This window comes from Tachypleus tridentatus, chromosome 2, assembly GCF_004210375.1.
Source record: "Tachypleus tridentatus isolate NWPU-2018 chromosome 2, ASM421037v1, whole genome shotgun sequence".
In the NCBI taxonomy this organism is placed as follows: Eukaryota; Metazoa; Arthropoda; class Merostomata; order Xiphosura; family Limulidae; genus Tachypleus; species Tachypleus tridentatus.
This window is the reverse complement of record NC_134826.1, coordinates 13150328-13176046: the sequence shown is the minus strand read 5'-3', so window position 1 is coordinate 13176046 and position 25719 is coordinate 13150328. Positions and strand designations below refer to the sequence as shown.

Genomic DNA, 25719 nt, shown 5'->3' with positions numbered 1-25719 from the left:
TTTATATCACAACAATAGTGTTAGTCCACGATGTTTGTGAATAATACAGTTTTATATCACAACAATAGTGTTAGTACACGATGTGTGTGAAGAAACAGTTTTATATCACAACAATAGTGTTAGTACATGATGTGTGTGAATAATACAGTTTTATATCACAACAGTAGTGTTAGTACACGAAGTGTGTGAATAATACAGTTTTATATCACAACAATAGTGTTAGTACACGATGTGTGTGAATAATACAATTTTATATCACAACAATAGTGTTGGTACACGATGTGTGTGAATAATACAGTTTTATATCACAACAATAGTGTTAGTACACGATGTGTGTGATTGATACAGTTTTATATCACAACAATGGTATTAGTCCACGATGTGTGTGAATAATACAGTTTTATATCACAATAAGGTTAGTTCAAGATGTGTGTCAATAATACAGTTTTATATCACAACAATAGTGTTAGTCCACGATGTTTATGAATAATATAGTTTCATATCACAACAATAGTGTTAGTACACGATGTATGTGAATAATACAGTATTATATCACAACAATAGTGTTAGTACACGATGTGTGTGAATAATACAGTTTTATATCACAACAATAGTGTTAGTACACGATGTGTGTGAATAATACAGATTTATATCACAATAAGGTTAGTTCAAGATGTGTGCCAATAATACAGTTTTATATCACAACAATAGTGTTACTCCACGATGTTTGTGAATAATACAGTTTTATATCACAACAATAGTGTTAGTACACGATGTGTGTGAAGAAACAGTTTTATATCACAACAATAGTGTTAGTATATGATGTGTGTGAATAATACAGTTTTATATCACAACAGTAGTGTTAGTACACGAAGTGTGTGAATAATACAGTTTTATATCACAACAATAGTGTTAGTACACGATGTGTGTGAATAATACAGTTTTATATCACAACAATAGTGTTAGTACACGATGTGTGTGAATAATACAGTTTTATATCACAACAATAGTGTTAGTTCACGATGTTTGTGAATAATACAGTTTTATATCACAACAATAGAGTTTATACACGATGTGTGTGAATAATACAGTTTAGTATCACAACAATAGTGTTACTTCACGATGTGTCTGAATAATACAGTTTTATATCACAACAATAGTGTTAGTTCACGATGTGTGTGAATAATACACTTTTATATCACAACAATAGTGTTAGTACACGATGTGTGTGAATAATACAGTTTTATATCACAACAATAGTGTTAGTACACGATGTGTGTGAATAATACAGTTTTATATCACAACAATAGTGTTAGTACACGATGTGTGTGATTGATACAGTTTTATATCACAACAATAGTATTAGTCCACGATGTGTGTGAATAATACAGATTTATATCACAATAAGGTTAGTTCAAGATGTGTGTCAATAATACAGTTTTATATCACAACAATAGTGTTAGTCCACGATGTTTATGAATAATATAGTTTCATATCACAACAATAGTGTTAGTACACGATGTATGTGAATAATACAGTTTTATATCACAACAATAGTGTTAGTACACGATGTGTGTGAATAATACAGTTTTATATCACAACAATAGTGTTAGTACACGATGTGTGTGAATAATACAGATTTATATCACAATAAGGTTAGTTCAAGATGTGTGTCAATAATACAGTTTTATATCACAACAATAGTGTTAGTCCACGATGTTTGTGAATAATACAGTTTTATATCACAACAATAGTGTTAGTACACGATGTGTGTGAAGAAACAGTTTTATATCACAACAATAGTGTTAGTACATGATGTGTGTGAATAATACAGTTTTATATCACAACAGTAGTGTTAGTACACGAAGTGTGTGAATAATACAGTTTTATATCACAACAATAGTGTTAGTACACGATGTGTGTGAATAATACAATTTTATATCACAACAATAGTGTTGGTACACGATGTGTGTGAATAATACAGTTTTATATCACAACAATAGTGTTAGTACACGATGTGTGTGATTGATACAGTTTTATATCACAACAATGGTATTAGTCCACGATGTGTGTGAATAATACAGATTTATATCACAATAAGGTTAGTTCAAGATGTGTGTCAATAATACAGTTTTATATCACAACAATAGTGTTAGTCCACGATATTTATGAATAATATAGTTTCATATCACAACAATAGTGTTAGTACACGATGTATGTGAATAATACAGTATTATATCACAACAATAGTGTTAGTACACGATGTGTGTGAATAATACAGTTTTATATCACAACAATAGTGTTAGTACACGATGTGTGTGAATAATACAGTTTTATATCACAACAATAGTGTTAGTACACGATGTGTGTGAATAATACAGTTTTATATCACAACAATAGAGTTTATACACGATGTGTGTGAATAATACAGTTTAGTATCACAACAATAGTGTTACTTCACGATGTGTCTGAATAATACAGTTTTATATCACAACAATAGTGTTTGTCCACGATGTTTGTGAATAATACAGTTTTATATCACAACAATAGTGTTAGTACACGATGTGTGTGAAGAAACAGTTTTATATCACAACAATAGTGTTAGTATATGATGTGTGTGAATAATACAGTTTTATATCACAACAATAGTGTTAGTACACGATGTGTGTGAATAATACAGTTTTATATCACAACAATAGTGTTAGTACACGATGTGTGTGAATAATACAGTTTTATATCACAACAATAGTGTTAGTACACGATGTGTGTGAATAATACAGTTTTATATCACAACAATAGTGTTAGTCCACGATGTTTGTGAATAATACAGTTTTATATCACAACAATAGAGTTTATACACGATGTGTGTGAATAATACAGTTTAGTATCACAACAATATTGTTACTTCACGATGTGTCTGAATAATACAGTTTTATATCACAACAATAGTGTTAGTTCACGATGTGTGTGAATAATACAGATTTATATCACAATAAGGTTAGTTCAAGATGTGTGTCAATAATACAGTTTTATATCACAACAATAGTGTTAGTCCACGATGTTTGTGAATAATACAGTTTTATATCACAACAATAGTGTTAGTACACGATGTGTGTGAAGAAACAGTTTTATATCACAACAATAGTGTTAGTACATGATGTGTGTGAATAATACAGTTTTATATCACAACAGTAGTGTTAGTACACGAAGTGTGTGAATAATACAGTTTTATATCACAACAATAGTGTTAGTACACGATGTGTGTGAATAATACAATTTTATATCACAACAATAGTGTTGGTACACGATGTGTGTGAATAATACAGTTTTATATCACAACAATAGTGTTAGTACACGATGTGTGTGATTGATACAGTTTTATATCACAACAATGGTATTAGTCCACGATGTGTGTGAATAATACAGATTTATATCACAATAAGGTTAGTTCAAGATGTGTGTCAATAATACAGTTTTATATCACAACAATAGTGTTAGTCCACGATGTTTATGAATAATATAGTTTCATATCACAACAATAGTGTTAGTACACGATGTATGTGAATAATACAGTATTATATCACAACAATAGTGTTAGTACACGATGTGTGTGAATAATACAGTTTTATATCACAACAATAGTGTTAGTCACGATGTGTGTGAATAATACAGTTTTATATCACAACAATAGTGTTAGTACACGATGTGTGTGAATAATACAGATTTATATCACAATAAGGTTAGTTCAAGATGTGTGTCAATAATACAGTTTTATATCACAACAATAGTGTTAGTCCACGATGTTTGTGAATAATACAGTTTTATATCACAACAATAGTGTTAGTACACGATGTGTGTGAAGAAACAGTTTTATATCACAACAATAGTGTTAGTACATGATGTGTGTGAATAATACAGTTTTATATCACAACAGTAGTGTTAGTACACGAAGTGTGTGAATAATACAGTTTTATATCACAACAATAGTGTTAGTACACGATGTGTGTGAATAATACAGTTTTATATCACAACAATAGTGTTAGTACACGATATGTGTGAATAATACAGTTTTATATCACAACAATAGTGTTAGTCCACGATGTTTGTGAATAATACAGTTTTATATCACAACAATAGAGTTTATACACGATGTGTGTGAATAATACAGTTTAGTATCACAACAATAGTGTTAGTACATGATGTGTGGGAATAATACAGTTTTATATCACAACAATAGTGTTAGTTCACGATGTGTGTGAATAATACACTTTTATATCACAACAATAGTGTTAGTACACGATGTGTGTGAATAATACAGTATTATATCACAACAATAGTGTTAGTACACGATGTGTGTGATTGATACAGTTTTATATCACAACAATAGTATTAGTCCACGATGTGTGTGAATAATACAGATTTATATCACAATAAGGTTAGTTCAAGATGTGTGTCAATAATACAGTTTTATATCACAACAATAGTGTTAGTCCACGATGTTTATGAATAATATAGTTTCATATCACAACAATAGTGTTAGTACACGATGTGTGTGAATAATACAGTTTTATATCACAACAATAGTGTTAGTACACGATGTGTGTGAATAATACAGTTTTATATCACAACAATAGTGTTAGTACACGATGTGTGTGAATAATACAGTTTTATATCACAACAATAGTGTTAGTCCACGATGTTTGTGAATAATACAGTTTTATATCACAACAATAGTGTTAGTGCACGATTAGTGTGAAGAAACAGTTTTATATCACAACAATAGTGTTAGTACATGATGTGTGTGAATAATACAGTTTTATATCACAACAATAGTGTTAGTACACGATGTGTGTGATTAATACAGTTTTATATCACAACAATAGTATTAGTCCACGATGTGTGTGAATAATACAGTTTTATATCACAACAATAGTGTTAGTACACGATGTGTGTGAATAATACAGTTTTATATCACAACAATAGTGTTAGTACACGATGTGTGTGATTGATACAGTTTTATATCACAACAATAGTGTTAGTTCACGATGTGTGTGAATAATACAGTTTTATATCACAACAATAGTGTTAGTACACGATGTGTGTGAATAATACACTTTTATATCACAACAATAGTGTTAGTACACGATGTGTGTGAATAATACAGTATTATATCACAACAATAGTGTTAGTACACGATGTGTGTGAATAATACAGTTTTATATCACAACAATAGTGTTAGTACACGATGTGTGTGATTGATACAGTTTTATATCACAACAATAGTATTAGTCCACGATGTGTGTGAATAATACAGATTTATATCACAATAAGGTTAGTTCAAGATGTGTGTCAATAATACAGTTTTATATCACAACAATAGTGTTAGTCCACGATGTTTATGAATAATATAGTTTCATATCACAACAATAGTGTTAGTACACGATGTATGTGAATAATACAGTTTTATATCACAACAATAGTGTTAGTACACGATGTGTGTGAATAATACAGTTTTATATCACAACAATAGTGTTAGTACACGATGTGTGTGAATAATACAGATTTATATCACAATAAGGTTAGTTCAAGATGTGTGTCAATAATACAGTTTTATATCACAACAATAGTGTTAGTCCACGATGTTTGTGAATAATACAGTTTTATATCACAACAATAGTGTTAGTACACGATGTGTGTGAAGAAACAGTTTTATATCACAACAATAGTGTTAGTACATGATGTGTGTGAATAATACAGTTTTATATCACAACAGTAGTGTTAGTACACGAAGTGTGTGAATAATACAGTTTTATATCACAACAATAGTGTTAGTACACGATGTGTGTGAATAATACAATTTTATATCACAACAATAGTGTTGGTACACGATGTGTGTGAATAATACAGTTTTATATCACAACAATAGTGTTAGTACACGATGTGTGTGATTGATACAGTTTTATATCACAACAATGGTATTAGTCCACGATGTGTGTGAATAATACAGATTTATATCACAATAAGGTTAGTTCAAGATGTGTGTCAATAATACAGTTTTATATCACAACAATAGTGTTAGTCCACGATGTTTATGAATAATATAGTTTCATATCACAACAATAGTGTTAGTACACGATGTATGTGAATAATACAGTATTATATCACAACAATAGTGTTAGTACACGATGTGTGTGAATAATACAGTTTAGTATCACAACAATAGTGTTACTTCACGATGTGTGTGAATAATACAGTTTTATATCACAACAATAGTGTTAGTCCACGATGTTTGTGAATAATACAGTTTTATATCACAACAATAGTGTTAGTACACGATGTGTGTGAAGAAACAGTTTTATATCACAACAATAGTGTTACATGATGTGTGTGAATAATACAGTTTTATATCACAACAATAGTGTTAGTACACGATGTGTGTGAATAATACAGTTTTATATCACAACAATAGTGTTAGTACACGATGTGTGTGAATAATACAGTTTTATATCACAACAATAGTGTTAGTACACGATGTGTGTGAATAATACAGTTTTATATCACAACAATAGTGTTAGTCCACGATGTTTGTGAATAATACAGTTTTATATCACAACAATAGTGTTTATACACGATGTGTGTGAATAATACAGTTTATATCACAACAATAGTGTTACTTCACGATGTGTCTGAATAATACAGTTTTATATCACAACAATAGTGTTAGTTCACGATGTGTGTGAATAATACAGATTTATATCACAATAAGGTTAGTTCAAGATGTGTGTCAATAATACAGTTTTATATCACAACAATAGTGTTAGTCCACGATGTTTGTGAATAATACAGTTTTATATCACAACAATAGTGTTAGTACACGATGTGTGTGAAGAAACAGTTTTATATCACAACAATAGTGTTAGTACATGATGTGTGTGAATAATACAGTTTTATATCACAACAGTAGTGTTAGTACACGAAGTGTGTGAATAATACAGTTTTATATCACAACAATAGTGTTAGTACACGATGTGTGTGAATAATACAATTTTATATCACAACAATAGTGTTGGTACACGATGTGTGTGAATAATACAGTTTTATATCACAACAATAGTGTTAGTACACGATGTGTGTGATTGATACAGTTTTATATCACAACAATGGTATTAGTCCACGATGTGTGTGAATAATACAGATTTATATCACAATAAGGTTAGTTCAAGATGTGTGTCAATAATACAGTTTTATATCACAACAATAGTGTTAGTCCACGATGTTTATGAATAATATAGTTTCATATCACAACAATAGTGTTAGAACACGATGTATGTGAATGATACAGTATTATATCACAACAATAGTGTTAGTACACGATGTGTGTGAATAATACAGTTTTATATCACAACAATAGTGTTAGTCCACGATGTGTGTGAATAATACAGTTTTATATCACAACAATAGTGTTAGTACACGATGTGTGTGAATAATACAGATTTATATCACAATAAGGTTAGTTCAAGATGTGTGTCAATAATACAGTTTTATATCACAACAATAGTGTTAGTCCACGATGTTTGTGAATAATACAGTTTTATATCACAACAATAGTGTTAGTACACGATGTGTGTGAAGAAACAGTTTTATATCACAACAATAGTGTTAGTACATGATGTGTGTGAATAATACAGTTTTATATCACAACAGTAGTGTTAGTACACGAAGTGTGTGAATAATACAGTTTTATATCACAACAATAGTGTTAGTACACGATGTGTGTGAATAATACAGTTTTATATCACAACAATAGTGTTAGTACACGATGTGTGAATAATACAGTTTTATATCACAACAATAGTGTTAGTCCACGATGTTTGTGAATAATACAGTTTTATATCACAACAATAGAGTTTATACACGATGTGTGTGAATAATACAGTTTAGTATCACAACAATAGTGTTACTTCACGATGTGTCTGAATAATACAGTTTTATATCACAACAATAGTGTTAGTTCACGATGTGTGTGAATAATACAGTTTTATATCACAACAATAGTGTTAGTACGATGTGTGTGAATAATACAGTATTATATCACAACAATAGTGTTAGTACACGATGTGTGTGATTGATACAGTTTTATATCACAACAATAGTATTAGTCCACGATGTGTGTGAATAATACAGATTTATATCACAATAAGGTTAGTTCAAGATGTGTGTCAATAATACAGTTTTATATCACAACAATAGTGTTAGTCCACGATGTTTATGAATAATATAGTTTCATATCACAACAATAGTGTTAGTACACGATGTATGTGAATAATACAGTTTTATATCACAACAATAGTGTTAGTACACGATGTGTGTGAATAATACAGTTTTATATCACAACAATAGTGTTAGTACACGATGTGTGTGAATAATACAGTTTTATATCACAACAATAGTGTTAGTACACGATGTGTGTGAGTAATACAGTTTTATATCACAACAATAGTGTTAGTCCACGATGTTTGTGAATAATACAGTTTTATATCACAACAATAGTGTTAGTGCACGATTAGTGTGAAGAAACAGTTTTATATCACAACAATAGTGTTAGTACATGATGTGTGTGAATAATACAGTTTTATATCACAACAGTAGTGTTAGTACACGAAGTGTGTGAATAATACAGTTTTATATCACAACAATAGTGTTAGTACACGATGTGTGTGAATAATACAGTTTTATATCACAACAATAGTGTTGGTACACGATGTGTGTGAATAATACAGTTTTATATCACAACAATAGTGTTAGTGCACGATGTGTGTGATTGATACAGTTTTATATCACAACAATGGTATTAGTCCACGATGTGTGTGAATAATACAGATTTATATCACAATAAGGTTAGTTCAAGATGTGTGTCAATAATACAGTTTTATATCACAACAATAGTGTTAGTCCACGATGTTTATGAATAATATAGTTTCATATCACAACAATAGTGTTAGTACACGATGTATGTGAATAATACAGTATTATATCACAACAATAGTGTTAGTACACGATGTGTGTGAATAATACAGTTTTATATCACAACAATAGTGTTAGTACACGATGTGTGTGAATAATACAGTTTTATATCACAACAATAGTGTTAGTATACGATGTGTGTGAATAATACAGATTTATATCACAATAAGGTTAGTTCAAGATGTGTGTCAATAATACAGTTTTATATCACAACAATAGTGTTAGTCCACGATGTTTGTGAATAATACAGTTTTATATCACAACAATAGTGTTAGTACACGATGTGTGTGAAGAAACAGTTTTATATCACAACAATAGTGTTAGTACATGATGTGTGTGAATAATACAGTTTTATATCACAACAGTAGTGTTACTACACGAAGTGTGTGAATAATACAGTTTTATATCACAACAATAGTGTTAGTACACGATGTGTGTGAATAATACAGTTTTATATCACAACAATAGTGTTAGTCCACGATGTTTGTGAATAATACAGTTTTATATCACAACAATAGAGTTTATACACGATGTGTGTGAATAATACAGTTTAGTTATCACAACAATAGTGTTATCACGATGTGTGTGAATAATACAGTTTTATATCACAACAATAGTGTTAGTTCACGATGTGTGTGAATAATACAGTTTTATATCACAACAATAGTGTTAGTACACGATGTGTGTGAATAATACAGTTTTATATCACAACAATAGTGTTAGTTCACGATGTGTGTGAATAATACAGTTTTATATCACAACAATAGTGTTAGTACACGATGTGTGTGATTGATACAGTTTTATATCACAACAATAGTATTAGTCCACGATGTGTGTGAATAATACAGATTTATATCACAATAAGGTTAGTTCAAGATGTGTGTCAATAATACAGTTTTATATCACAACAATAGTGTTAGTCCACGATGTTTATGAATAATATAGTTTCATATCACAACAATAGTGTTAGTACACGATGTATGTGAATAATACAGTTTTATATCACAACAATAGTGTTAGTACACGATGTGTGTGAATAATACAGTTTTATATCACAACAATAGTGTTAGTACACGATGTGTGTGAATAATACAGATTTATATCACAATAAGGTTAGTTCAAGATGTGTGTCAATAATACAGTTTTATATCACAACAATAGTGTTAGTCCACGATGTTTATGAATAATATAGTTTCATATCACAACAATAGTGTTAGTACACGATGTATGTGAATAATACAGTTTTATATCACAACAATAGTGTTAGTACACGATGTGTGTGAATAATACAGTTTTATATCACAACAATAGTGTTAGTACACGATGTGTGTGAATAATACAGATTTATAACACAATAAGGTTAGTTCAAGATGTGTGTCAATAATACAGTTTTATATCACAACAATAGTGTTAGTCCACGATGTTTGTGAATAATACAGTTTTATATCACAACAATAGTGTTAGTACACGATGTGTGTGAAGAAACAGTTTTATATCACAACAATAGTGTTAGTACATGATGTGTGTGAATAATACAGTTTTATATCACAACAATAGTGTTAGTCCACGATGTGTGTGAATAATACAGTTTTATATCACAACAATAGTGTTAGTACACGATGTGTGTGAATAATACAGATTTATATCACAATAAGGTTAGTTCAAGATGTGTGTCAATAATACAGTTTTATATCACAACAATAGTGTTAGTCCACGATGTTTGTGAATAATACAGTTTTATATCACAACAATAGTGTTAGTACACGATGTGTGTGAAGAAACAGTTTTATATCACAACAATAGTGTTAGTACATGATGTGTGTGAATAATACAGTTTTATATCACAACAGTAGTGTTAGTACACGAAGTGTGTGAATAATACAGTTTTATATCACAACAATAGTGTTAGTACACGATGTGTGTGAATAATACAGTTTTATATCACAACAATAGTGTTAGTACACGATGTGTGTGAATAATACAGTTTTATATCACAACAATAGTGTTAGTACACGATGTGTGTGATTGATACAGTTTTATATCACAACAATAGTATTAGTCCACGATGTGTGTGAATAATACAGATTTATATCACAATAAGGTTAGTTCAAGATGTGTGTCAATAATACAGTTTTATATCACAACAATAGTGTTAGTCCACGATGTTTGTGAATAATATAGTTTCATATCACAACAATAGTGTTAGTACACGATGTATGTGAATAATACAGTATTATATCACAACAATAGTGTTAGTACACGATGTGTGTGAATAATACAGTTTTATATCACAACAATAGTGTTAGTCCACGATGTGTGTGAATAATACAGTTTTATATCACAACAATAGTGTTAGTACACGATGTGTGTGAATAATACAGATTTATATCACAATAAGGTTAGTTCAAGATGTGTGTCAATAATACAGTTTTATATCACAACAATAGTGTTAGTCCACGATGTTTGTGAATAATACAGTTTTATATCACAACAATAGTGTTAGTACACGATGTGTGTGAAGAAACAGTTTTATATCACAACAATAGTGTTAGTACATGATGTGTGTGAATAATACAGTTTTATATCACAACAGTAGTGTTAGTACACGAAGTGTGTGAATAATACAGTTTTATATCACAACAATAGTGTTAGTACACGATGTGTGTGAATAATACAATTTTATATCACAACAATAGTGTTGGTACACGATGTGTGTGAATAATACAGTTTTATATCACAACAATAGTGTTAGTACACGATGTGTGTGATTGATACAGTTTTATATCACAACAATGGTATTAGTCCACGATGTGTGTGAATAATACAGATTTATATCACAATAAGGTTAGTTCAAGATGTGTGTCAATAATACAGTTTTATATCACAACAATAGTGTTAGTCCACGATGTTTATGAATAATATAGTTTCATATCACAACAATAGTGTTAGTACACGATGTATGTGAATAATACAGTATTATATCACAACAATAGTGTTAGTACACGATGTGTGTGAATAATACAGTTTTATATCACAACAATAGTATTAGTCCACGATGTGTGTGAATAATACAGATTTATATCACAATAAGGTTAGTTCAAGATGTGTGTCAATAATACAGTTTTATATCACAACAATAGTGTTAGTCCACGATGTTTGTGAATAATACAGTTTTATATCACAACAATAGTGTTAGTACACGATGTGTGTGAATAATACAGTTTTATATCACAACAATAGTGTTAGTACACGATGTGTGTGAATAATACAGTTTTATATCACAACAATAGTGTTAGTACACGATGTGTGTGAATAATACAGATTTATATCACAATAAGGTTAGTTCAAGATGTGTGTGAATAATACAGTTTTATATCACAACAATAGTGTTAGTCCACGATGTTTGTGAATAATACAGTTTTATATCACAACAATAGTGTTAGTACACGATGTGTGTGAAGAATACAGTTTTATATCACAACAATAGTGTTAGTACATGATGTGTGTGAATAATACAGTTTTATATCACAACAGTAGTGTTAGTACACGAAGTGTGTGAATAATACAGTTTTATATCACAACAATAGTGTTAGTACACGATGTGTTTTAATAATACAATTTTATATCACAACAATAGTGTTGGTACACGATGTGTGTGAATAATACAGTTTTATATCACAACAATAGTGTTAGTCCACGATGTGTGTGAATAATACAGTTTTATATCACAACAATAGTGTTAGTACACGATGTGTGTGAATAATACAGATTTATATCACAATAAGGTTAGTTCAAGATGTGTGTCAATAATACAGTTTTATATCACAACAATAGTGTTAGTCCACGATGTTTGTGAATAATACAGTTTTATATCACAACAATAGTGTTAGTACACGATGTGTGAATAAACAGTTTTATATCACAACAATAGTGTTAGTACACGATGTGTGTGAATAATACAGTTTTATATCACAACAGTAGTGTTAGTACACGATGTGTGTGAATAATACAGTTTTATATCACAACAATAGTGTTAGTACACGATGTGTGTGAATAATACAGATTTATATCACAACAAAGTGTTAGTTCAAGATGTGTGTCAATAATACAGTTTTATATCACAACAATAGTGTTAGTCCACGAAGTGTGTGAATAATACAGTTTTATATCACAACAATAGTGTTAGTACACGATGTGTGTGAATAATACAGTTTTATATCACAACAATAGTGTTAGTACACGATGTGTGTGAGTAATACAGTTTTATATCACAACAATAGTGTTAGTCCACGATGTTTGTGAATAATACAGTTTTATATCACAACAATAGAGTTTATACACGATGTGTGTGAATAATACAGTTTATTATCACAACAATAGTGTTAGTACATGATGTGTGGGAATAATACAATTTTATATCACAACAGTAGTGTTGGTACACGAAGTGTGTGATTAATACAGTTTTATATCACAACAATAGTGTTAGTCCACGATGTGTGTGAATAATATCGTTTTATATACATTTTGATATTGTTGATTATACAATATATTATATACTAATGAGTTTTTGTTTTGGTGATATAAATATTACCGATTTTAATAAAATTTATTATCGAAAGATGAAGAGGCGAGAAGAGAACGAATAACATACTTCACCATCAGACAGACACACTGAGAGTTCTATTTTGTCCTTTTGTCATTAGGACTGTTTATTTGACTCGGATGTAGCTTAGTGATTATCATGGTTGGAATGTGTATCAGAGAATTTATGATTCATTATCTGTTTTCACCAAAACATCCTTGACACATTGAGTCGGAATTTTACTGTAAGAGTCAAACATTACCGCTCGGTTAGACAAGAGATTGCGGATGGCGGTGTTAGTTGGCTTCCTTCTTTCCAGTCTATCATTTCAAATATACGAAAAGTTGGGTTAAGGGTAACTTTTAGCGTAGCTTTGCGGGAAAATACAGCAAACAATATTTTAATGTATTTCTTGAAGCGTTAGAACAGTGTATATAAAGATATAAATGAATTATTTATACATCACGTTCTCAATATAACGTTACAAACACCTAGGGTTCTGGAAATATATTGTTTACTACACCAAGTTAGGGTTCTGAAAATATAACTCTATTTTACAAACACCAAGTTAGGGTTCTGGAAATATAACTCTATTGTTTACATACACCAAGTTAGTGTTCTGAAATATATACCTAATGCTTACATACACCACGTTAGGGTTCTGGAAATATAACTCTATTGTTTACATACACTAAGTTAGGGTTCTGAAAATATAACTCTATTGTTTACATAGAGCAAGTTAGGGTTCTTGAAATATAACACTATATTTTACATACACCAAGTTAGGGTTCTGAAAATATAACTCTATTGTTTACATACACCAAGTTAGGGTTCTGGAAATATAACTCTATTGTTTACATACACCAAGTTAGGGTTCTGAAAATATAACTCTATTGCTTACAAACACCATTTAGGGTTCTGGAAATATAACTCTATTGTTTACATACACCAAGTTAGGGTTCTGGAAATATAACTCTATTGTTTACAAACACCAAGTTGGTTCTGGATATATAACACTATAAAACACAAGTTAGGTTTCTGGAAATATAACACTATTGTTTAGAAACACCAAGTTAGGGTTCTGGAAATATAACTCTATTCTTTACAAACACCAAGTTAGGGTTCTGGAAATATAACACTGTTGTTTAAATACACCAAGTTAAGCTTCTAACAATATAACACTATTGTTTACATACACCAAGTTAGGGTTCTGAAAATATAACTCTATTGTTTACATACACCAAGTTAGGGTTCTGGAAATATAACTCTATTGTTTACATACACCAAGTTAGGGTTCTGAAAATATAACTCTATTGCTTACAAACACCATTTAGGGTTCTGGAAATATAACTCTATTGTTTACATACACCAATTTAGTGTTCTAGAAATATAACTCTATTGTTTACATACACCAAGTTAGGATTCTGGAAATATAACTCTATTGTTCACATACATCAAGTTAGGGATCTGGAAATATATCTCTATTGTTTACATACACCCAGTTAAGGTTCTAACAATATAACTCTATTGTTTACAAAAACCAAGTTAGGGTTCTGGAAATATAACTCTATTGTTTACATACACCAAGTTAGGGTTCTGGAAATATAACACTATTCTTTACAAACACCAAGTTAGGGTTTTGGAAATATAACTCTATTCTTTACAAACACCAAGTTAGGGCTCTGCAAATATAACTCTATTCTTTACAAACACCAAGTTAGGGTTCTGGAAATATAACTCTATTGTTTACAAACACCAAGTTAGGGTTCTGGATATATAACACTATTTTTAAAACACCAAGTTAGGTTTCTGGAAATATAACACTATTGTTTAGAAACACCAAGTTAGGGTTCTGGAAATATAACTCTATTCTTTACAAACACCAAGTTAGGGTTCTGGAAATATAACACTATTGTTTACAAACAACAAGTTAGGGTTCTGGAAATATAACACTATTGTTTACAAACACCAAGTTAGGGTTCTGGAAATATAACTCTATTGTTTACAAACACCAAGTTAGGGTTCTGGAAATATAATACTATTGTTTACAAATATCAAATTAAGGTTCTAAAATGTGTTATTTTTAGGTAAACTATAAATAATGGACTTCAAAACAAATTCATTTTATTTCAATATTAATTTAGGTGGTCCTCCAGTGGCTCAGTGGTATGTCTGCGGACTTACAACGCTAAAACACCGATATCCGCGGTGGGCAGAGCACAGATAGCCCATTGTATATCTTTGTGCTTAATTCAAAAGAACAACACCTAATTTAGGGTAAAGCATTATATCTAAAGTTAAAGAAACGTGTTAATTGCTCAATGAAAACAACTTGGTACCTCTTTCAAAGTCGATTTTTATCGATATTATACAAACAATAGTTATAAATAAAGTGAAAAACATTTCTTTGGTACGTTGGGAACATACACATGAAAACTTGTTTTGATATTATACTGTTTGTATGGAACTGGAACCACGACTTGTTTGTGCACACAGTATTAATACATTTAGTTTGTGAAAGCGAAGTGTGAGAGCTGTCCGAAACCTCAACTACAATATAAACGGTCTGCCGGCTGGTCATATGAAGAAAGTATGTTACTTTCCAATTATATTATTTATTGTGTTTTACAAGAAGATGAAGAGAAATAAGAAACTTAAACGGAAAAATCATCAATCATCATCTTCGGCCTGAAGACTTGAATGTTTGTGAAGTGTTGATTTTACAGAACGAATTATTATATTATGTTATTATTATATACGATAACAAACTAAGAGAATTGTTTTTAGTTTTCGGTCTCAAATAACTTGATAGAAATTATAGATTACGTGTTCGCTTATACACTCTGTACTTTCTCTATATCACAACTGCATGTGTTAAGATACAATTTGTATTTTCTTAGTAGCATAACAACTGTATGTGTTAAGATACACCCTGTTTGTTCTCAGTACCACAACAACTGTATGTGTTAAGATAAACCCTCTATATTCTCAGTTCCATAACAACTGTATGTGTTAAGATATCCTCGTCTTACCCTAATATCCTGAGTTAAAATCTGTCAACACCACTCGCGGTAAAATCTTGCTAGTGAGGATCTCACAGTATCCAAAATAACGGGACAAGAAACAGGGGCCCTCGGACACACAGTTTAGTTCAATGTAGAGAAACCTCTGGACCTTGCTTTTGAAAAGGGTTATAGGGTTCACTTAAAAAGAGAGAGTCACGGTTAGTACAAGTGAGAGACCTGTATCCTGCTGCAAAGACCAGTCACGGTTTATATTCATGGAAGCGGTGAGGGCTGAAGATTGAGGACACCACTGAAGCGTCCAGAATGACCTAAAAATTAAAACTCAAATATAAATGTTGACAACCTGCCAGCATTATTCGTGACATTATAATTGTATGTTGGTGGTATTAGTTGTATAAAATGGTGCTAACAACACGCCACTACATGCATTTGGTACAACCTATAACAACTGGTACTAACAATACACTACTATCTGTATTTATTACAACCTATACAAACTGTAGTAACGATACACCACCACATGTATTTGGTATTAGCTGTCTCACCTGGTACTGCTGTGTCTTTTAGAGGTGATATTTTGGTATATAACGTTCAATATTTCTTCAAATAATCGTAGTTACACTGTTTCTAGTATGATATATCGATAGTCGTAACACCGTATATAATTTCCCTGATTTGTTGAGAATTAGAAATAAAAGTTTACTTTTAATTTTTGTCTTTAGATTAGCTAACTATATCACACTACAAACAAATCGATTTTCAGTGGCACAGTGGTATGTTTGCGGACTTATAACATTAGAAACCGAAGTTCGAAGCTGTGGTGGGCAAAGCATACGTAGTACATTTTAATGTTGGTGGTATTGTTACGATATATAATCAGAGTTACTCTAAATATTTCCGAGAATAAACATTCTTAATGTATTACAAAATAAACAGACATATAAGTAAGTCACGTGTACTCATTAATGTACTGAATACACAATGCATTACAAAATAAACAGGCATATAAAGAAGTTACGTGTACTTGTTAATGTACTGAGTACACAATGCGTTACAAAATAAACAAACATATAAGTAAGTCACGTGTACAGAATGCATTACAAGAAATGTCCAAAGTAACCATCGCCGATAACTGGGGAGGTCATGTCAATACAGGACCAGGATCAAACACATTTGTGATTATTAACCGTAATTAATAATGAAAAATCTACTGTTACATTATTTACTAATAAAGCTTTATCAGTAAAAATGTTAATACCCATACCAGCTGTTCTGAGATACGTATTCATTTCAAGTGGGTTTCTCGTAATAAAGAATCTAAAACATGGCTGATCAAATGAGCTAGCATGCCTAAATTATTTAATTTTTAAATTATGTCCACGTAAATTATTCTGTATTTATTTATTTCAAGACATAAACACAAATTCTTAGGATGTTAAACTTTTGAGTAATGTAGAGAAATGACATTGAAACAAGCTGTAAATACAAGAAACCCCTCAAACATCTCACAGCTGAAAGAATTCTGCATTGAGGAGTGTGGCAAACGTTCTTCAGACCGATGTCAGAGACTGATAGATGGCTACAAGAAGCGTCTCACTGCAGTTATTTCAGCCAAAGGGGGTAACACTAGCTATTAGGGGGTAAGGTGTCCTAACTTTTTCCTCAGATAGAATATGCATTTTTATAAAATTACATTTACAGAAGATCTTGAAAAGTCTTTTCTTCTGTTTTAATTGTTTAGTGATATTCGTATAATCTCCCAATATTGTTAAAATTGAGATTAAATTTCTATATATCCAAAATGTTACAAAAATACACAGGCTTTCATAGGGTGTCTTTCTCACATGACTGTATGTGTCCTAACTTTCACATGACTGTATGTAATTCCACAAACAGCGAAAAGTAAGGAACAAGCTGGTAACATGAAGGTTTGATATTTATTGTTAAATTACTTACTAAGAATTTCCCAGTTTGTTCCTCTGATGTTGTTTCCCGGATAAAAAGATAATTACTTAATTGTAAAGGTGTTTAATCGGGATATATGTGATGATGTAATACATTTAACAACCATCGTGTATTATGTGAGAAAGATATTGTATCTATGAAATTGTCACAAGAACTGTTCGCTGGCTGTTGTTTGACATTTACAACCTAACCTTATTGTTCATGTCGGTATCTACACTCACCATGAAATTTCAATATATAATTACCATGAGATAAACCAAGTGAAGACAGTCTATGTTAAGTTTCATTTTGTTATTTATTGGCTAGTTAATTAACCCCTTTGTTTTCTTTCACCGGATATGTGTATAAATGTAGCAAATTTTAATTCCGTATAACACTGCACAACAAACCTTTTTTGCTTCTTGAATACTGTTGGGTGTTCCGTGTAAATCTTTTGGCTGCTGATCACGAAAATCACCATCCATATTTGTCCATCACGTACCTTTTCATTGAAATCTTCAGTTTCACCAGGACATTGCAACAAAGGAAAAACGATATCAGGGCAACTGGAATCCGTCAATGCTTGCTGACTACTGTTGGACACTGCAACGTGATGCACCGGACATTGAATACAAACGAAAATCAGGAGCAAAACACTTTTAATTATGTTGAACTTAATAGCGTATTAGAAACATAAACGCAATTAAATACGTTATTACCGGCAAACAGTTAACTGTCTATTTCTCAGTGTTCCTACGTGAGGAAGCAAAACCAAAACTATATTTGTGCATACCAACCAGGTACCTGTCACAATCAGCAAAATCTTTTCAGGAAGCAAAACTTTAAAAAAAAATTGTTGTGCAGTGTAATTTATCAGACGCATTTAATACCAAATATAACTTGACGTTATTAGCGGGGAACACGTTAATTACGTTGTTGAAGATGATATTACTAGCGGTTATATATTAATTACATTATTTACGTTTATGAACTTGGCACTATTAGCGGTGACACGTTAATTATTTTTATGAAACTGACATTAGTGGTTACAGAAAGTAACAGTCCACAGGTGTGAATTCGGTGTTAAAATGATTTTCGTACACTTTAAAAAAAATGGTTTTTACATCAGAGTCAAGACAACGAACTTGGTTATTTAATGTTAATATGTTAGGGTTTGACACATCGGACTATCTGCTGTGTCTACCGAGGAAATTCGAGCCTCTGATTTTAAAATTGCAAGTCCAAAGATTTATCACAGGTGAACTAATATGTTATAATAATATAATGTTATTTCTAAACTCAACGATTTTATTTACACTAAGATAAAGGTTAAAAGAACACATTAGGTCATTTAAGGTCAAACGGCAAGAATAATTTTTTCAACTCAATGAATTGTAACACGTCAACGATGTGTAGACAGCTTTGATGACAGTTTTATTTTCTAGTTCACAATCCGTCATCTCTCCCTTACGTACACTATTCCAAGCTATATCTCTTGAAATATATATTGTATTCTGTAGGGAGAAGGGGTTAAGTGAACGTGACCACATGGTTAAAGCGCTGAACTCATAATCCGAGTGTCGCGGGTTCCAGTACCCTTTACATCAAACATACTCGCCCTTTCAGCCGTGGGGCGTTATAAAAGTAATGATCAATCCCACTATTCGTTTCTAAAAGTGTAGCCAAAGTGTTGATGGTGGAGTGGTGATGACTAGGTGCCTTCCCTCTAGTCTTACACTGCTAAATTAGGGACTACTAGCGCAGATAGCCCTCGTGTAGCTTTGCGCGAAATTCAAAACACAAGCAAACTAATCCACCATGTTCGGAAAACAATACCTTGAAGACAAGGATACAGTGAGTTACATTGTATGTATTTAACGTTTTAAAGGCTAAATACTGTTCGGAACACATCTTTATTGTGTAAATTAATCACAGGATATCAAACTTATATGAGTTATAACAACAATCCAAATGTAATATCGAAAGTTGCAACGTAATTACGTGATTCATTCTCTTTAGCAGCACGATTAAATTTCTTCCGACAGAAATAACCTGCTATTACTAACTATTATAATGATTATAGTTCCTACCGGTATTTGTTTAACATCTATTTTGTATTTCAATCGGCAATTAATAAGGACAAAAATAATATAAATAAAGTATTATTGAAAACATTCATTGCTATAAATAAAGATACTTTTACCGTTTAAAATATTACTAAAACATTCATTGCTATAAATAAAGATACTTTTACCGTTTAAAATATTACTAAAACATTCATTGTTATAAATAAAGATACTTTTACCGTTTAAAATATTACTAAAAATATTCATTGTTATAAAGAAAGATACTTTTACCGTTTAAAATATTTAAAAACATTCATTGCTATAAATATATTACTAAAATTAATATTCATTGTTATAAATAAAGATACTTTTACATTCGTTTAAAATATTACTAAAATATTTATTGTTATGAATAAAGGTACTTTTACGTTTAAAATATTACTGCTATAAATAAAGATACATTCATTACTAAAATATAAATGAATAGCTACTTTTACCGTTTAAAATATTATTGAAAGACATTCATTGTTATAAATAAAGGTACTTTTACCGTTTAAAGTGTTACCGAAAGACATTCGTTCTTATATATAAAGATAGTTTTACCGTTCTAAGTATTACCGAAAGACATTCATTTTTGTTTGTTTTTGAATTTCGCACAAAGCTACTCGAGGGCTATCTGTGCTAGCCGACCCTAATTTAGCAGTGTAAGAGTAGAGGGGAGGCAGCTAGTCATCATCACCCACCGCCAACTCTTGGGCTACTCTTTTACCAACGAAATAGTGGGATTGACCGTCACATTATAATGCCCCCACAACTGGGAGGGCGAGCATGTTTGGCGCGACCGTCATGCGAACCCGCGACTCTCAGATTACGAGTCGCACTCCTTAACACGCTTGGCCATGCCGGGCCCTCATTTTTGTGAATAATGATATTTTTACCGTTCACAGTGTTACCGAAAAACATTCATTGTTATAAATGAAGGCATTTTTATCATTCAAAATGTGTTAGCGAAAGATATTCATTGTTATAAATAAAGATACTTTTACCGTTCAAAGTGTTACATAAAGACATTCATTGTTATAAATAAAAATGCTTTTACCATTCAAATTATTACTGAGAGACAATTTTGTTATAAATAAAGGTTTTTTAACCGTTAATTGTATAACTGAAAGACATTCATTGTTATAAATAAAGGTTTTTTAACCGTTAATTGTATTACTGAAAGACATTCATTGTTATAAATAAAGGTTTTTTAACCGTTAATTGTATTACTGAAAGACATTCATTGTTATAAATATAGGTTTTTTAACCGTTAATTGTATTACTGAAAGACATTCATTGTTATAAATAAAGGTTTTTTAACCGTTAATTGTATTACTGAAAGACATTCATTGTTATAAATAAAGGTTTTTAACCGTTAATTGTATTACTGAAAGACATTCATTGTTATAAATATAGGTTTTTTAACCGTTAATTGTATTACTGAAAGACATTCATTGTTATAAATAAAGGTTTTTTAACCGTTAATTGTATTACTGAAAGACATTCATTGTTATAAAAATACTTTTTCCCTTCACAGTGTTACCGAAAGACATTCGTTCTTATATGTAAAGATACTTTTACCGTTCAAAGTGTTACCGAAAGACATTCGTTGTTATAAATAAAAATGCTTTTACCATTCAAATTATTACTGAGAGACAATTGTCATAAATAAATATTTTTAACCGTTCAAAATATTAGTGAAAGACATTCATTGTTATGAATGAAGGTACTTTTACCTCATGTAAAGAAATTTAACAAATCTGAACAGTATTTTGCCAACACTTTCTGCCCATAATTGTGTTGTGTCCCAGATTTATAGGAGACTCGTTCTGACCAAAACTTAACTACTCAATTCTTCTCCTATGTTTTAATGTGACTGACCATAACTTCATTCTTATGTTTATAGTTTGCAAGTCAGTTCTAGTCTGACTACAAACCAGCTGTCCACTTGTCTTAGCTTATGAAATGACCGGGCATGATCAAATGGTTAGGGCAGTCGACTCGGAATCTGAAGGTCACAGGTTCGGATTCTCGTTCCACCAACATACTCGTGCTTTAAGCCATGAGAGTGTCACAATGTGATGATAAATCCAACTATTTGTTGGTGAAAACTAGCTCGAGCAGACAGTTGGTGGTGATGAGCAGTTCCAGTCTTGTGCTGCTAAGTCGGGGACGGCTAACACAGAAAGTCCTGGTGTAGCTTTGCATGAAATTCAAAACAAACCAAACCACATTAGACTACAACTCTTCTTGTTCATATCATACCATACGTGACCATAATTCCCGTGTAACTCAGTTATTCATTTTTCTTACCTTTCATATTTTATTTGTGTTTTATAGACATGGGATGACTATAATCTCCAGTGGAACCCTGCTGAATATGGAGGAGTTGAAAAGATCCATATCCCGGCTTTGAAGACATCTGGCGTAAAAAACAAGTAATATTTTGTTTATAGAAATTGCAAGTTTTTGTTTAGAAATAGGCTTAGGAAGTATGTTTCTGAAACGCTGCAATGAAATCACTTTAGTTATGACGGTAATTACGAAGTGACCCTAATGACCAAGGCTACTGTTTATCACACTGGTGAGATTGTTTGGAAGCCACCAGCCATGTATAAAAGCACGTGTGAAATAGACGTGGAGTACTTTCCTTTCGATGAGCAGTCTTGTCTCATGAAGTTCGGATCATGGACCTACGACGGATGAGAGGTAACGGCTTATATCCTAAAACGGACAAACTTGAACTCTATATAGTTGGTATCATTTATAAAAATTGCTGTCCCCAAATGGCTAAATGATTATTTATAAATTTCTTCTATTCCGAAGGGGCCCGGCATGGCCAAGCGTGTTAAGGCGTTCGACTCGTAATCCGAGGGTCGCGGGTTCGAATTTCGGTCGCGCCAAACATACTTGCCCTCCCAGCCGTGGGGGCGTTATAATGTGACGGTCAATCCCACTATTCGTTGGTAAAAGAGTAGCCCAAGAGTTGGCGGTGGGTGGTGATGACTAGCTGCTTTCCCTCTAGTCTTACAGTACTAAATTATGGACGACTAGCACAGATAGCCCTCGAGTACCTTTGTGCAAAATTACAAACAAACAAATCTATACCGAAGAAATAAACTGTTTTTAATATATTTTGTCTTAAAGGATAAAGGATTGTTTTGAATATCTTTGATTCAGAAATATTTTAAAATAACCTTCTAATGCTGCTTTTAATACCAGATGTGTTTCAGTGTTATGTAATGTTCAACGACTTTGGATATTTTTATCACGTGTTTCCATTGATATAGGTTGATCTTCGTCATTTCAAACAGCCACCAGATTCCAGTGACGTCCCGATTTAACCGAATTCTACAAACGTGTCGAGTGGGACTTACTTCTGGTTCCAGCTAAGTACAACATGGAGTTTTACGACTGCTGTCCCGAACCCAACCCCCACATTACTTTTAACGTCACTATGCGAAGAAAAACGTTGTTTTATACTGTCAACCTGATTATCCCTTGTGTGGGGATATCATTCTTGACCGTCCTGGTTTCTACCTGCTCTCAGACAGCGGAGAAAAGGTTTCTTTGTGTGTGTCTATCCTCGTGTCCTTAACTGTGTTCTTCCTGCTGTTGGCCGAAATCATCCCTCCAACTTCCCTAGCCGTCCCTCTTCTAGGGAATTACCTGCTGTTCACCATGATACTGGTAACTCTCTCGATAACGGTGACGGTTGGGGTTCTCAATGTCCACTTCAGGTCACCATCTACTCACACCATGTCTCCTTGGATCAGAAGAGTGTTCATCCACGTCATGCCACGACTCTTGCTCATGGAGAGACCACATTTTACGTCCGAAGGGGAGCAGCCCCTCTCCGGAAGTTGTAGTGGAGTGGAAGTGAGGAGAGAGTCCTTCCTTGAGGTTCCTCACTCTGCCCGAGAACCCCGTGCCAGAAGAGGAGTCCCAACCGGAAGGAAAATATGAAACGCAGAGACAACAAATCAATCAAGCACTATATAGTATACTCCAGATTGCTGAACACATAAGGAAAGTAGACGAAAGGAAGTTGTAAGTAGAAGAATTATATATAAACATCGGTCACTAGTGGACACCACACAGTGATGTGGACTTACAATAATATATCTATAGCAAACATTTTTATGACAGTACAGGTTTGGTCCCTTGATAGATAACTTGTGGATACCGTACAGTGATGTGGACTTACGATAATATATCTATAACAAACATTTTATGACAGTACAGGTTTGGTGCCTTGAAGGGTTACTAGTGGACACCGTACAGTGATGTAGACTTACAATAATATATCTATAGCAAACATCTTTATGACATTACAGATTTGGTCCCTTGATGGGTCACTAGTGGACACCGTACAGTGATGTGGACTTACAATAATATATCTATAACAAACATCTTTATGACAGTACAGGTTTGGTCCCTTGATGGGTCACTAGTGGATACCGCACAGTGATGTGGACTTAAAATAAGCTCATATTCATTTATGGTGGGTGGCACCTTCTACCATGGATATGGTTGAAGATGAGAGTCATCAATCCGGAAAACGAAGTGCTGGGCGTTGCCCAGACTCTAATGTGCCGAGCTGTAGACTGGTTCGAAGACCAGTCAAACAAGGGTAATCCAAGGGTTAGCAGCGGGTTTAGTTGACTGTTTTAACTCTACACCAGGAATTCCCTAACTTTGTCAACCAGTGGCCACCTTCAACTTCTTTCTCCGTGTTATGAAGCCACCTACCGTTAAAAATAGTTTTTGACATGTATAACTGGTGCATCACATACGTATTTTACAACATTCACAGCCTGATTCTAGTTTTAAGTAATAAACAGTGACAAGAGATTTAAATATGGACAATTTCAAACACCTTACGATTTACTTTAATGTGAAGGATGATACTGCTTTGCTGGAAAACACTTTCGAATTTCTAGGTCAATGTCTGACAGTTTCAAACGAAGATCCGCACTTATCTTATTTCTATACACCGCGGGGCCTAGCAGCATGGCCAAGCGTGTTAAAGACG

The 25719-nt window shown here is 32.1% G+C and overlaps 1 pseudogene; it reads left to right on the top strand.

The window, feature by feature from the left end:
• LOC143238418 (acetylcholine receptor subunit alpha-like 1) overlaps positions 1–24671 on the top strand; it is a 41262-nt pseudogene extending 16591 nt beyond the window's left edge.
• Positions 24672–25719: the final 1048 nt, after the last annotated feature.